This window comes from Canis lupus, chromosome 2 (assembly GCF_048164855.1).
Source record: "Canis lupus baileyi chromosome 2, mCanLup2.hap1, whole genome shotgun sequence".
NCBI lineage: Eukaryota > Metazoa > Chordata > Mammalia > Carnivora > Canidae > Canis > Canis lupus.
Window position 1 is genome coordinate 76,739,186 of NC_132839.1, and position 15,992 is coordinate 76,755,177.

The 15,992-nt window shown below is 33.8% G+C and overlaps 2 long non-coding RNA genes across 9 annotated transcripts in view; one reads left to right on the forward strand and one right to left on the reverse strand.

Annotated features, from left to right (window-relative positions):
- Positions 1-15,992, forward strand: part of LOC140622212 (uncharacterized) — a 72,970-nt gene that overhangs the window by 39,943 nt on the left and 17,035 nt on the right. For 3 of the 5 annotated variants that reach the window (XR_012021971.1, XR_012021953.1, XR_012021967.1), the window contains one exon: positions 14,451-14,637. The exons of 1 other annotated variant lie outside the window; for it this stretch is intronic. This is a non-coding gene — a long non-coding RNA (uncharacterized lncRNA). Of the gene's footprint in view, positions 1-14,450; positions 14,638-15,992 lie in introns of those variants that run through there. One more of the 5 variants, XR_012021956.1, reaches the window with a different exon arrangement.
- LOC140622202 (uncharacterized) overlaps positions 2,568-15,992 on the reverse strand; it is a 49,266-nt gene continuing 35,841 nt past the window's right edge. For 2 of the 4 annotated variants that reach the window (XR_012021944.1, XR_012021945.1), the window contains exons 4-6: positions 10,933-11,091; positions 6,721-6,860; positions 2,568-2,951 (exon numbers count right to left, since the gene is read on the reverse strand). This is a non-coding gene — a long non-coding RNA (uncharacterized lncRNA). The remainder of the gene's footprint in view (positions 2,952-6,720; positions 6,861-10,932; positions 11,092-15,992) is intronic. The other 2 variants (XR_012021946.1, XR_012021950.1) reach the window with 1 other exon arrangement.

Below are 15,992 nucleotides of genomic sequence, written 5' to 3' on the forward strand. Positions count from 1 at the left end.
CACATCATTTTGGAATTAAATTCTATCAACTCACACAATATCATGTTATTTTTCAACTTCTACAGAACAATTTCAGAGTTGAATGGAGGTGTTAATTATTTTTGTTGGAGCATCATGTCCTAACTTGTTAATATTCCTAAAAGGCTGTCCTTGAAATGAAGTATTGCTTCTCTGTAGAAATGCTTCCTGCTGAAGATGTAAGGGAGGCTACAGCAGAAAATGTGTTTGGTACACATGTCTTCCTTGCTATATGAAGTAGATGTTTTCATAGAAAGAATCTAATCAAAGTTTATAAACCAATATTTTTAAGTGATAAAGATTTTTACTTATCTATCTACCATCTATTTACCTATCTATCTATCTCATATGCTAAAAGAAATTACCTATCAGCCCTCCCTCACCTATAAGACTGGAAGGTAAAGGCCTTTGGCAATAAATCTCAGCAAGCTGCTGATAAAACTATGAATGCCTAACCTACAGACAAATGTCCTCTCTAGACACCTAGAAAGGCAACAGAAAGAATTGACAGATGGCCTGGAGCCATTTAATTGAAGCAATTACTAGAAATCAACTAATTCAACTACAAAATGAAAAATAAATGGGATAAGGTTGGATTTTGTTATAGTACGAAATCTGTATTAGTTACTAGAAAATGAAACAGTGTGACTATATGAATTTCATTTGCTAAAATGAAGGGAAATCAATATAGCATTTAAGAAAAATACTAGAATTCCCAGAGAGAAACATAGAATGTGCTTGGCCTGCCACTTATTATTATTATTTTTTTATTATTATTATTTATTATTTTTTTTTTTAGACAACCATTCAGCACCTTGTTTATGTCAAATTCAAGGCAAACTGCAGAGCTGGGTACTTACTGTCCAAAGAAATCTTCTCAGAGGAAAGGTCAGCATCACACTTGGCAGATGGATGCTTTATTTTCCCCTCAGCATTTAAGAATGCAGCTTATATCTGATGAAACAGTGAGGCTGTCATCAAAGGGACCTGAAGCTGACCTCTTCTATTTGGAAAGATCCAGGACATGATCGCAAAGAAAGATGATTTCCCTTATGCTGTCACCTCTGTGAACTGGTTCCCTAATGATGGGTGTATTTAAAACAATTCTGCAAATGATACCCAAGGGCATGGCTTCTGAGCAGATTTTGTCATCTGCTAGGAACAGGCAAATTTTGAGAACACATAATCTTCCTTTTCATTGCTGAGCCAGCCTGCTACTCTCTCTGAATGCTATCTTTCCAACATTCAATAGTATCCTTCATCTCAAGAGCATTCTCCTATATTTATATCAGTCTTGGAGATAGTCATACATACACCTGGCTTCTCTTCTTTGAAATTTTTAACACCTTTACAAATTGATCTTGAGAAATTTAAAATACAAAGAGCATAAATAAAATAAAATACAAATAATTTTATTATTCACCTGTATTCTAAATTAGGAAGTGTTAACATTTTGTTAACATAATTGTTGAATAACTGTTGACATTAGCAACAGTTGACATTCTTTTAGTTGTTGTTTGTCTAAAGCATCTATTATTAAAAATGAAAAAAAAGTCCTTTTTGACTTCTACCTCTCATCTCATTGGTCTCTTCTCAACATTGAGCAGTATCTTCCAATCACTAATTTATACTTTGTTTCCATAAATGTGTTATCTCTGGAAATTTGAGTTAGGTTGTATATAAATCACTCAAAATTTCATGCATTGATCTGCCTTAGGTTGTATTGTTCATTTCATATTACCTATGGTTACCACCTGGCAATGGCTGAACATTGCCCCAGAACTTTAAGCAACCTCTCTGTGCAATGATTTTTAAACAAAACTTATCTGCTCTTTAGGAATGAATTTCTTGTTGAAAAAAGAAGTCTGTTTGTAATAATAATATTACTAATAATAACATTAATAGCAGCAACCATTTATTGAGTATCTGCTCTTTACCAGACACTGTTATAAACACTTTATATCCATTATCCCACTAAATTCTTACAAAATCCTGTAATCAGGGGCACCTAAGTGGTTCAGTGGTTGAGCATCTGCCTTTGGCTCAGGTGGTGATACCGGGGTCCTGGGATTGAGTCCTTCATTGGGCTCCCCATGGGGAGCTTGCTTCTCCCTCTGCCTATGTCTCTGCTTCTCTCTGTGTGTCTCTCATGAATAAATAAATAAAATATTTTTTTAAAATCCTGGAATCATGAAATTATTATGCCAAATTTACTATTGAAAAATAAAATTTTTACCAAAGTGAAATCTTCTTTTGTAAGGCAAAGTAATTATTTTATAATATCTATTTTCCAAAAGGTTCATTTCTTTCTTCTTTGTCAAATATACTTGTTACCAGTTGTTGATTACTTACATGTGTCAAATATATGCCTTAATTCTGGTCCTCACTGCAGTATTGCAGTATTATTAAAGGTAAATGTTATTAAACCTATTTATAGAAGAAGAAAATCAAAATTCAAAGAGGTACATGCAACTTGCTCAAGGTCACAGAGGTAATAATGAGGAGAGGAAGGATATAAGCTTCATTTTTTTTTTTCTAAATCCCATTTATTCTCATTAACCATATTATAAAATGAGAGCCTTAGAGCTAGGCTTTCCAAACAAGAGAATTATTGTGGCAAGAAAAAAATTCTGTTTTATTATTTGCCTTTCCTCTGACACTATTACAAATGTTGTAAATAGATCTTATTAATTTTAATAAATGCTTTTACATGTACAGGGATTTTCCACTCAAGATCCCGTTTCAAACATATTTAAGTGAAGAAAAAATTTCCCCAACACAGTTCAGCAGGCAGTTTTGTAATGTGTTAGTAAACCTCTGATCCCAGACAGATGTCCTAAAAGTTCATCATAGGAGAAACACACTTAGATGAACATTTCTTTCTCAGGATTAAAATAGGAAATGGCAAATGTGCTTGGCCATCTAGCCTGAAACTGAGAAAAAAAAAAAATCTCATAAGAGAACAAATTTAAAACATTTATTTTTAACATCTTAAAGTAAACATATATTATGCATTCCTTATGATTTTTCCCCTCTGCCCTCAACATCCAAAAAGTCATGGTAAATAATTTTGAAGTAATAGAATTTTAAGTATTCAGGCCAATTTTATGCCCAGAGACATATTCTGAGTACCTAATAACACATAAATGGCTGAGTGGGCCCCAGATCATCCTAATGTCTGACTTAGACTATTTGGAACAATAATTAAATGTCAATGCTTCATTAAGGCTGACTCCAGAGAAAATGGAATATATTTTATATCCTTCTTTAAGACCATAAGAATAATACATCAAAATCTATAGCTGATAATAACCATAGTGTGTTTCATTTTATCTTATGTGGAATCTTATTTGAACTGAAGAAGAAACTCATGTTTATGTTTTGTTTGTTTTTAGAAAAGCTATTATGAAAGGTTTCAAGTAATTCACTTATTTATTTTGAGAGAGAGAGAAAAGGGAGAGAGACAGACAGAGAATCTTGAACAGGCTCCATGCTCAGTATGAAGCCCCATGCAGGGCTTGTTCTTATATCCCTGAGATCATGACCTGAGCTGAAATCAAGGGAATCAGACATTTAACTGATTGAGCCACCTGGGTGTCCCTGAAAGGTTTAAAATAGTTTAAAATGTGTTTTGGTTACAAGTTGGGTAGGAAAAACTTTACTGAGCTCCTGAGAAGAACTACAAAGATTCGATGTCTATATGGGATATAGGAGGGAGATTCTAGTGAGGCAGGGTGAGGAAAGCATCCAGGTTAAATTACGAAGGGATTATATATAAAGGGTAAGAATGCAGAAGGGTGGGAAGATGAAATGTCTCTCATGGAAATCTTTAACTCTCCACTCTCACTTCCAGTCATTTTACAAAGGTTGTCTTTACACAAGTAAATGAAGTATGTTCATCAGGATAGATGCAGAAAAAGTTTGATATAAGTCACAATTCATTTATGATTGAATGAATTCTAATTCTCGCATATAGAAGTATGAGTGGAGAAAGGAATTCTTTTAACCAGATAGAGTCTACAAAAACATACAGCAAACATCCCACTCACAGTGAAATGTTAGAACATTGTATTTGAGATCTGAAACAAGGGAGCCTGATAATATAAATTCTTCCCGGTATCGTACTGGCGTTTATAGCTACTGCTCTAAGAGAGAAAGAAAAGAAACTGAAGATATGAAGATTGAAAATGAAAAAAAGCTATTATTTATAGATTTTGTACATAGAGAATGCCAAAGGGAATCCACTACAATATTAGAATTCGTAAGAGAGTTCAGCAAGGTAACTAGATAAAAAGTACAAGATATATTGTTTCCTGTATAGCAATAAAAAGTTAGACAATAAAATCTTCAAAGTATCTTGAAAAAAAAACATGTTTATAGTTTTGAATACTCAACATTAGGATATCAATATTCCCTGAATTCATTTATGGATTTGATGTAATGCCAAACATGTCTCTACATTTTTGATAGACTTAAAAATATGATTGTAAAATGTTTACTGAAGAATTATGTCATTAATAGCTAATGTACTCTTGAGAAAGAATAAATTAAGTAGTTATATTAATGTCAAGAATTAATTTTTTAAGGAGATTTGGTGGTAAAGATAGAGAATAATAACTTAATCAGTAAATAGTGTTAGGATAATTAGTTGTCTATAAGGATAGAATAAAATTGGACCCCTATATCAGCTCATACTATAAAATCAGTCACAGATGATCTAAAAAAATTAAAGTCCAACTCTAAAGCTTAAAAAATATAATACAGAAAAGTATTATCTTTCATCACTTTGGAAAAGGAAGGAAGTCTTAAACAAGACATAACAGAGATGCCGAGGTGGCTCAGTCAGTTAAGTATCTGCTTTTGGTTCAGGTCATGATCTCAGGGTTTTGGGATCAAGCTTTGCATCTGGGCTCCCTGCTCAATGGGGAGTCTGCTTGTCCCTTTCCCTCTCTCTCTGCTCCTCCCCACTCCTTCCACTTCTACTCTCTCACTCTCTCAAATCAATAAAATCTTTAAAAAAGACAGAACATAAAGTTGGTAAACTTGACTATTTAAAATTACAAACCCTGTTTACTTAAGAGTTATTTTAAAGATAGTAAAAAGATAATTTTATGAAGTATGAGAAGATCTTTGCTACATATATAGCTGACAAAGGACTATTCTCTAGAACACGTATATATGTATGTGTGTTTAATTTATATTGTGTTTGTATTTGCTATACAAACAAGAGAAAATTTGCTATAGAAAGAGAAAATTTATGTCTTTCTTCAATTCATATATTAAATCCTAACCCCCAATGTGATGGTATTAGGAGACGGGGGTCTTTCAGACGTGATTAGGTCATTGGAGTGGACACCTTGAAATTTCCCTCCTCCTCTATCAAGTGACTCTAAAAGTTCATGGTATGTTCTAGGGTAGTTCTACAAAAGACACTATGAAATAATAAAATGAATAATAATATCTCATGTTTACTGAGTCTTTGTCCTGTCTTTTTTGCTATAGTATATATACACTCAATAGAGGACCAAATCAATCCTTTAAAAGTATACTTTGAATTATGTTACTTTTGTGCTCAACACTTACCAATGGTTACTCATTTTTACATAGGATTCAAGCTAAGATCCTTACCCTGGTCCAAAGATCCTACATGCTCAGATATATGCTACCTTTCTGACTTAATTGCTTACTATTCTCCTTTTTCTTGGTCTCCTTCAATCTTGGCTTTTTTGGCTATTTTTCAAATATTTCAGACCTAAGGTGATGAAGGTTTCCTAAGAATCCCTTCTCAAAGGGAAATATTTTACTTTTGAGAGAAAATATAATATCTGTAAAGTATAACAGCAAATAAATGTTAAAGACAAAGTAAGTGTCCATATGAATTTAATTATTTCCCTCTTCCTGAAACATTAGTTTTAGGGTTTCCTATGTTTTTTTCACCACTTCCTGATCTCCCCTACTTTTTTCAAACTATTATTTCCAAACTTATAACTACTCTTGTAAGAGTCACTAATGACCTCCATGTTGCTTAATTCATTGTTCTATTGGGTCTGAATTTTTCTTAAACTCAATAGTATTCAACAGAACTACTCTGTCTTGGGATCCCTGGGTGGCGCAGCGGTTTAGCGCCTGCCTTTGGCCCAGGGCGCGATCCTGGAGATCCGGGATCGAATCCCACGTCGGGCTCCCGGTGCATGGAGCCTGCTTCTCCCTCTGCCTGTGTCTCTGCCTCTCTCTCTCACTGTGTGCCTATCATAAATAAATAAAAATTAAAAAAAAAAAAAGAACTACTCTGTCTTATAAGATTTCTTATCTTTGTTCCTATGAGATAACATTCTACTGATATCCCTCTATCTCCTTGGTCACTCCATTTCAGGTTCACTTGTTGAGGTTCCCATCCTTTGTTTGACCTCTAGGGTTAACTACTTTGTTTTCTTCTCTTTGTTCTCTGTGCCATCTTCCTAGTGACTTCAGAGAGTAAAAGTATAATGAGAATAAGAGTCCTAATACTAAAAACTCTCAATTTCTCCAGCCTTGAATTTTCATCTAAATTTATGACTAGAAGACAATCATGTGCTAGATATGTCTATTTGGATGTAACAGACATTCAGAAATAATGTGTCTAAATTAGAACAATTGATTTTTTCCACAAATCTGTTCTCTGAGATTTCCCCATCTTATAAATGAACATGGATATTTACCTACCTACTTAAGTGAAATTTAGGATCTATCCTTGATTCCTCTTGCTTTCTTCCACCACATGTAATCCAGCAGTAATTCCTAGATCCTTCTTCTAAAACTTACTGAAGTAGCTCTAGAGTAGATTTTCTGGCCCACAGTAGGTGCTAAATAAATATTTATTAAATTTGTCAAATGTGAATTTTTTTTGTTTTACATTTACATCATGAGATTTGAAAACTTAAGTTTTATGAAAGAAAGTCAACTATGTCCCTGGGAAACAATTTCTAAATTACAGAATTTTATTTCCTTAAAATTTATATAAGAGGAAATAAAGGAAGAGATTGATGTCTAGTTGGGCCTACATTCTTTTTTAACTGAAGATCAATATATAGTGTAGCTATATCATCAGTCTAAAATTGTGACAGCATTGTAAGAAGTCAGGCAAATTCATGTCATTGTTTAAAACAAAATATATGACAAAACTGTTATGTTGAGATTTCCTTGGAAGTGTTCTGGACAGACACAAACAATATATTCTACAGAGTAACAGAACTGCTCTCCAGATTGAAAGTGGATAAATTTAAGATCTGTTTTATCCAACTTTTATAGTATAGATAGTAAATAATAAGAGCTAAAAAAAAGTATCCAAATAATTTATAACTTGTTTTAAAAAGAGAGACAAAAATAAATGTAGACAGGAATGCCATTACTATCTCTTTCCGATTTTATTTTTATACATTTTTTTATAAAATAGGTTTTACTATAAACTTTATATCATAAATACCTTACAAATAATTTTCTGTTTCTACTCTCTTTTATAGGATGACTCTATTTTAGTTATTAAAAAATGCCCCAATAGGACTTAATATGTCACATGATTTTTGTCCTTTGCCATTTATATTTTCAGAAGGACAAAGAATAAGCTACCTACTTTATTTGTAGGTATTCTTTTAGTTTTCTCATGCATCTTATCTTTAATGTTAAAATTATCACCAACTTTAAATGATATTATAGAAAAATGTAAAGCTTAAAAAGTTCTGAGGGAGTTTCATTCATAAAAATGGGGTAAAAAAGTTACTTTAAGAATGAGGACTCAGGGCAGCCCGGGTGGCTCAGTGGTTTAGCACTGCCTTTAGCCCAGGGCCTCATCCTGGAGTCCTGGGATTGAGTCCCACATCAGGCTACCTGCATGTAGCCTTCTTCTCCATCTGCCTGTGTCTCTGCCTCTCTCTCTCTCTCTGTCTCTCATGAATAAATAAATAAAACCTTAAAAAAAAAAAAAAAGAATGAGGACTCAGAGTATGATGAAATGTACATAACTGACCTAATAGTGTTTTGGGAGATTAAATTCAAATATGAACTAAATCTCTTTCTCTCTCCTTCTCTCTTGTCATCACTGTAATTTTCAAGTTTGCTACTATCAGTAGAATCTATGGTGACCTCCTGCTATCTCATCTGATTACTATGGGAAATAGCTAAATTTTTTTTTAATTTATTTTTTATTGGTGTTCAATTTACTAACATACAGAATAACCCCCAGTGCCCGTCACCCATTCACTCCCACCCCCCGCCCTCCTCCCCTTCTACCACCCCTAGTTCGTTTCCCAGAGTTAGCAGTCTTTACGTTCTGTCTCCCTTTCTGATAGGGAAATAGCTAAATTGTAATGTTTATTACTTTTTTTTAGTTATAGAATTTGATACTAAACAATAATCTGAAAAAAATTCTACTGTATGAGGTTCTCATCTCAGCACTAGTTATATAAAGATATAAATAATCTAAATACACCAAAATGAGACTGCTTAAATCATGGTGAGCTACACTTTGAGATGCAGTAGAGTATAGTGCTAAGGCCTTTGGCATCAGACCAGGTTTAAATCTTAGGTAAATCTGGTGAAAACATTGCCAAAGTGTTTTCCAAAATGGGCAGTTTGGGAGTCATCCATGTTGCTTCTTAAATATATAGATCCTGGAAATGACTCCACACATTCTAATTCAATCGGTCTCGGCTAGGGTTGAACATTGGTATATTTAACACACCTAAGCGTACAAATTAGTTGGCCTCTAAAAGTCTGTTCCCTCCATTTATAAAGTGGATGACATATAATATCCATACTATAGTGCCTTTAGAACATTAAAATGATACATATAGAGTACTTTTGGGATTTGCTCTGCATACAATAAGTATGTAATATATTTGGATTTGTTGACAACTACTGCTTTTATTGCTACTATTGTTCCTTCTATGACCACAACTGCCACTTATAACATTATTATAATTATAATAATAATAATTATTATTATGAATTTATGAACTAATATGCAGCCATGATGTTAAATTCATGGTTTAGAGAAAGACTAAATGGCTAATAAATGGTCACAATATATTTAGTGAAAATGAATGTATTTACTGTTTTTTGCAATTCCCCGAGCTATCAAAAAATGTAAAATTATACAAGTGCATAGAAAAAAAAAAGCTAAAAAAAGAATTGCACTGAAAATTAAACTTACCTACTACATAGAAATGTTAAAGTGTGAGTTTCTTTTTCTTCTTTAGGCATTTTTGTATTTCCAAAATTTTCTATTCTTGCTAAACTAGACTTAAGATTCAATCCCATACATATTCAATACTCATTCTATGAGGGACACTTTGTTATGCAGTGATGAAGACTGACATCCCCTCACCTCAAGAAGGCCACAGTGAGGAGGACAATGTCTAGTAACACAAAGTGGCTTTAATAATGACCATCCTGGAATTCCCTCACCCTCATATACAGAAAATTATACACCCACATTTCATGTTTGTGTCAGCAAAGATCATATTTTTCCTTCTTTTAGAAAATAGTCTGAGCTGGATTTGAAGCCATGTATTCTTTGCCTGTGGTTCTATCATAAGTTCTCCTTAGTTGAGCCACTACACGAGGCTCTTTTTCTGGGCTCCTTCCTCACATCCTTAGTTGACTTTTCCTCCCTTTTCTGGCATTATCTCCTGGTAGCAGGCATCTGCCTTACTCTTGCTCAACAGCAGACTGCAAACATTCCTCATTTGTCTCAAGACCCTAGTTATGATCGTTCCCCATCCCTCATTTCAAGCTACCCATCTTTTTCACCCATTTTCTCATCACTGTAGATAATCAAGCATTCTCTGCTTCTTGAATCCCTATTTTCATTCCCTTGCTCTCTTCACTGCTAATGAAGACTTTTTCAAACAAGATACTGTGTCAGAGCCTTTGGATCACCATTTATCTCTGTTGCATGGAATGCAAAGGATGAAACATATTTTGATGCATATATCCCATTTTCAGTTTATATGCAGGAACCAAAACTATAACAAAAGTAAATTTGATTCAGTCTACTAAAGTATCTTTATATATTAAAACCCAAATATGATGTTCTACTTAGACTGTATTTATTTAAGAGAAGGTATGGGTAGATTATACTGTCTCATAAAACTGATCTATATGAAGCCTAAAGTGGATTGAGTAGGTAATTACCAGTTATAATAAAAGGTTGAATAGCAAATGGTTTCTCAGGTGTGAAAAAAACCCAAAACAACTAATGTCATAGACAGGCAATATCCTTAAATTGATAAATTACCTAATTACAATAGAGACAAAAAATATGTGTAACTAGCACTGGAATGTGGCTGTAAAACAGAGAGATTTTTGGTAATAAAACTACCAGCATTAAATTATTAGGGAAAATATTTTAAATATAAGGCACCACATGAAGTGATAAAATACATTTCCAAAGACTATTTAGGATTTACCTCCAGCTATAGAAATACTAAGAGCTCCTGCTACTAATGTTCAGCACCCTTTTTCTTGTTCCAAAGTTCATTCTAAACTTTTTTGTCTGAAGATCATCGATTTAAGCATGAATAGAGAAGATGATAAAAACAAAATTTGAGAAGCTTCTCATTTTGTCATCCATCATGTTACATCATCTGTGCTAAGCAATGGCTGTAACTCTTCCTTTTCTTACATCTCCAAACATAAGGGAAAAATACCATTTTCTTGCCTTTACCTTTTTTCACAAGCCTCAGGTTATTCTAGGATTTCTATTTCTAGAAACTATTCTGAGACATCTGTGCCTTTCTTATATTCATCCTAAATTATGTGCCTTTTTCTCCATTTAATTTTTTTTAACTTTTATTAAATTTGGTCCTGCTAGAGCCACCCTACTGATGATTTTTAAGATATCATATTCACTCTTTTTTCGTCATTGGCATCACTTACCAACATTTATTAGATTTATGCTTTAGAGATCTTTTCATCCTCTTCTATTTTCAAATCCTGGAAACACGTTTACTTTTGATTGGAACACTTAGAAAGCATTCTTCTCAAAATTTAGTGACAAATTTAATGTCCCTTTTCCTCTGCCAGCTATCATGTACCCTGAAACATATGGCCAACACTTTTGATCACTCTTTTTTGGTTGATATTTTACATGGTGATTTAATCTTTTAATACTATGACCTAAGGAAGGTTATGTCTGGATTTTAAAAAGCAGAAACAGAAAACAAAACAAAAAGCAAGCAACTCCCACTCCCCTATCTAAAAAAAATTAGACTTCTTTACAGAACATCACTATTGTTTTGGTACAAAAATAGTGTTTGTTGTTGTATACCTAAGGCATATTTTTTTTCTTCTGCTTTACTTGGTTTTGTAGAATTTCTATTACTTCTTAACTATTTACTTCTCATACAAAAAGAAAAAGAAAATCCAATAGTTACAAAGTGTAGGTTCATTCCCATTACAATCTAAGAAATTTAACATTTATAATAAATTTAATAAAAAATACATTTATAATGACTGACCACCTATAAAATGATTGAGTCATAGATCCAATTCACTTTTATTACCAAGACAAGTAGCAAGAATCATGTATGATTTTCTGATTGATTGCTCGACAATATCTTTTAAAAAATGTCGAACACAATTTAATGAAATTAAAATGACTAAATCAGAGGTGTCATCAAACAATGGCACTGTTATACTTTCTTTAATTATCTATACACCTAAAGATAGTGAGCTCAATTTATATTCAACCCACCATTAATAAAAGCTGGCTGCCTTGCAGCAATGTAAGTACTTTGTTATGCCAACTTTTATTTCTTTACATATGACTAATCTAAAGCTCAGAAAAATTTAATTATAGGTATGGAATTCAGTTTAATAGCATTTAGTTTTTTATGCAAGTTTTACATTTAAAAATATCCCGGAACTACAAAGGAGGTAACATACCTCTATAAATGCTAAACTTTCTATCATGGATTGACTTAAAGATTGGGAATATTAGACTCCAATGTAACTATTTCCTGCTTAGTCAGGGGCTATCACATAGGTAGAGTGCTTTTGGAGAAAATAGGCCAAAATTACAGTGGTAGAACAATACTGTGGTGATTTCCTAGGGAAATATATTTCAATTCTTGTTGGCAATCAGTACTGTGTTCAGTGTTACCCATGTGCACTTGGAAATAGGAGTAATTGAACAGGTAAGAATCAAAAGAGAATGAGGCTAGTGTTTTTCACTCTGGTTATAGTATTGGCTTAATGGCTGTTCAGAACCAGATGACCCGTCATCAGAAATCTCATGTGCCTACAGCAAGTGAAATAGAACACTACTATCTTTATTTTATTTTCATAAATCAAGTTTTGAAAAAAATAATAAAAGAAACAAAGACCATTATATAATCGCAAACAAATACTTCCTAAATAGTACATAATGGTTAATTTATATCACTTTTAAGATGAGTGACTGAAAAGACCAATGCCCTATAGCCAAAGACCAGCTGTCTTTGGCTATAGGGCAGCTGTAGTTAAAGAAAGTTAATTTTATGAATTGTCATCATGAGAGTGAAAGGGACACATGGACAGTGTCTCCATTAGAGTATGTTAGAAAGGGCTTATTGCAAGAGTTGGGCTTGGGTTAAGTGATTTTGAGGAGGTTTCGAGGTAGTAAGGCTTTGCTGTGGGTTGGATGCTCTTAGGGACTTAGGATAGTTCTATCATTGGGTATCTTAATAACTCTCATTTAGAAAATGAGAAGACAAAGAAAGAGTAATGCTATAGCTGGTAATGAAGTCACAGTCTACTCATAATCAGTCAGAATAAGGATATGAGTGGTCATTTTTGTCATTTGGACAGTGGTCTTTTTTTGTTTGACTTCATTAGTCACTGAATGGTCTTAAATGATGATGTCCTGTGAAATGTTTACATTTAATGAAAGAACACTGCGGGCTAGCTCTGAGTCCCAGGTGATGTCATGGTGACACCAAGGCCTATTTGGTAATACCAGATTAGCTCCCAGATTGCAGGAGCAGATTTCCTGCTTTTTAGAATATATGAAATAACTTAAAAATCTTTTAAAGTAAATACAATAATCCAAACAAAGACACTAATTCAAAGGGATACATGCACCTCTATGTTCATAGAAGCATTATTATAATGGCCAAACTATGGGAGCAGCCCAAGTGTCTATTGATAGATGAATGAATAAAGAAGAAGTAATGTATATATATATATATGAATATTATTTATAGAATGGAATACTATTCAGCCATAAAAAAGAATGATATATTACCATTTGTAATAATGTTGATGGAGCTAGAGAATACTATGCTAAATGAAATAAGTCAGAGAAAGGAAAATACCATACAATTTCAATCAAATGTAGAATTTAAGAAACAAAACAAATGAGCAAAAGAAAAAGAGAGAGAGAAAAAAAACAAGAAACAGACCCTTAACTACAGAGAATAAACTGATGGTTACCAGAGGAGAGATGGGTAGGGGAATGGGGAAAATAAGGGATGGGGATTAAAGAGTACACTTATGATGAGGAAAAAAAAAAAAAAAAGACAAAAAAAGAATAAAAAGCTTTCAAATAAATAGTAAAATAATGAAACTCCAAGTCCATCCATTTACCAATAGGTACAGTGTTCCTTTTTGCCAGGCATGATGATATATGTTGGATTAGAAAAAGAAGAGAAAGGGGGCAGAGGGGGGAGAAGGAGGAAGTGAAGTAGACAGAAAAGAACTAGGGATAGCTTTCTGAAGAGTGTAAGAGGGAGTTGGTGAGAAGACTTCTGAGATGACCCTAATGATCCCTGATGCCTGATAGTCACATTCTTCTGCAATCCCCTTTCCTCGAGTGAGTGCTGGCCCCCACAACTGTGTAATAAGAAATGTCGGTTGTTTTAAACCATTAAGATTTGGGATAATTTGTTACACAGTGACAGATAACTATTACAGAAGATTGGGGCAGGATAAAAGGTGAGGTAACTGAGGAATCCAGGACATAGCTTCTACGGAGGCACTTGTGCTCCAGGCTATGCAAATTCCTCACTTATCCTGGTCCAGCTTTACAGGAGATACAATGCTTGAAAATGAGGCATGAAAGTGATACTGCAGAAAGAACAGGAACTTTGGTTATAAATTTACTAAACTATTATACATATATATTTGTGATAGTCTAATTCCACTGATACCCAATGCCAAAATTACAAGTATTTTAGGAGCTTCACTGAAAATGATAGCTAGTTAAATAAAACAGGAAATATGAAGTTTTACATAGCACTATACACACCTGTTTTTAGGGAAATTAAAAAAAATTAAGTTCTTAAGGTAGGCGGTGGAAGGCAGATGAGAGATAATTCTTTGTTGACTCAATGTTGTAAAATATTTGGTGTAGGAGGACTTCTTGGTAATATCTTATATATACTAATTTTATGAACTAATCTCCCTAAACACCCCAGCAGGAAGTAGACGGAGAAAGGATAAAAGAGCCAACATAAAATATGAATGCACGAATGCACTGTAAGACACAGCGGGAACTACGTGAATGAATGAGTCATTTAAGCAGAACCTTGAGTGTGCCAAGAGCCAAGTTGTGAAAGAAACCACTTCTAAGAACCTCAAGATAAAACTAAATTATGTTCAAATATCAGATCAGGAAATGGTGGTGGTTAAATAAAAGTTAAAAAAAAAAAAAAGGAAATATTTACTAATATTTTAATAGAAGTTAATTTTGATTTTAAGTGCTTTAAAAAATAAAGCTAATTATTGCTTTTGTAGTATATTGATAAAATATATGTCATTGATATGAGCAGGCCAACAGCTCATTATGAAAATTCAAATCATAGAAATTTCAAGAAAACCTAGACAAGTTCTTCTCAAATTTTATTATGCATATGAATCACTTGGGGATTTTGTTAAAAAGAAAAGTAGGTTACAATTTAGTTGTTCTGGAGTACAGCCTATGATTCTGCATTTTTTAAAAAGATTTTATTTATTTATTCATGAGAGACAGAGAGGCAGAGACACAGGCAGAGGGAGAAGCAGGCTCCAGGCAGGGAGCCCGACATGGGACTCGATCCAGGGACTCCAGGATCACAACCTGGGCCAAAGGCAGGCGCTAAACTGCTGAGCCACCCAGGGATCCCCTGATTCTGCATTTTAACAATCTCCTAGATAAGATTTTCTAACAAGTTGCCAGGTTACCACACTTTGAGTTACAAGATCTCAGAACAATGCTTTGGAAGTGTGGTTCCAGGAAAAGCAGTATCACTATTACCTGGGAACTTATTGGGAATGAAAATTCTTGGACCATAGTCCAGACCACAGAATCAGAAACTTGAGATGTCCAGCAGTTTTCAACCTATCAAAACCTCCAGGTGATTAAAACGTGAAGTTTGAGTATCATTGTCTTAGAATATAGTCATTATGAACCAGTTGTACAAATCAGAAACCCCTCAGAATTTTTAGGGAATGTACTTGCCCAGACATTAGCTCTAAAGAGTCTGATTAAGGTGGTGGGAGGTGGAGACTGGAAAGTTTTTTTGAAAAATCTCTTGTGGGTGGGTAGGGGGTGATAATTTAAAACTGAGAAACAGTTTCATAGCAACTGCTTGATGTTCAATGACTTGCCCAAAGTTTGAGAAGCAGAAGTAAGACTACTGTTATTCTCATATCAGTTCTTTTCCTGGCATTTCAAGATGATACCAGGAGGATGGACATGGTCTGTCTCTCATGGAATGAAAATGATCCCAGCGTGCTGTTGTCTTTCCCTTTGGGGTAAAGAAACAATCACTCATTTTGACTTGCTGTCTGTGACATAGCCAACTCAGAAGCCTGCATCAGTCACTTAATTATATTTTCTTCCAGGAGTTTCACATTGAAATTACAACATAGAAATTGAAGAATTGCTTGAGGCAGAGCTGTGATAGCCACTCAGGCAAAACTTTGAAAGCATGATCTATATAATACATATGCTATTACAAGTAATACTTAAATTTTTC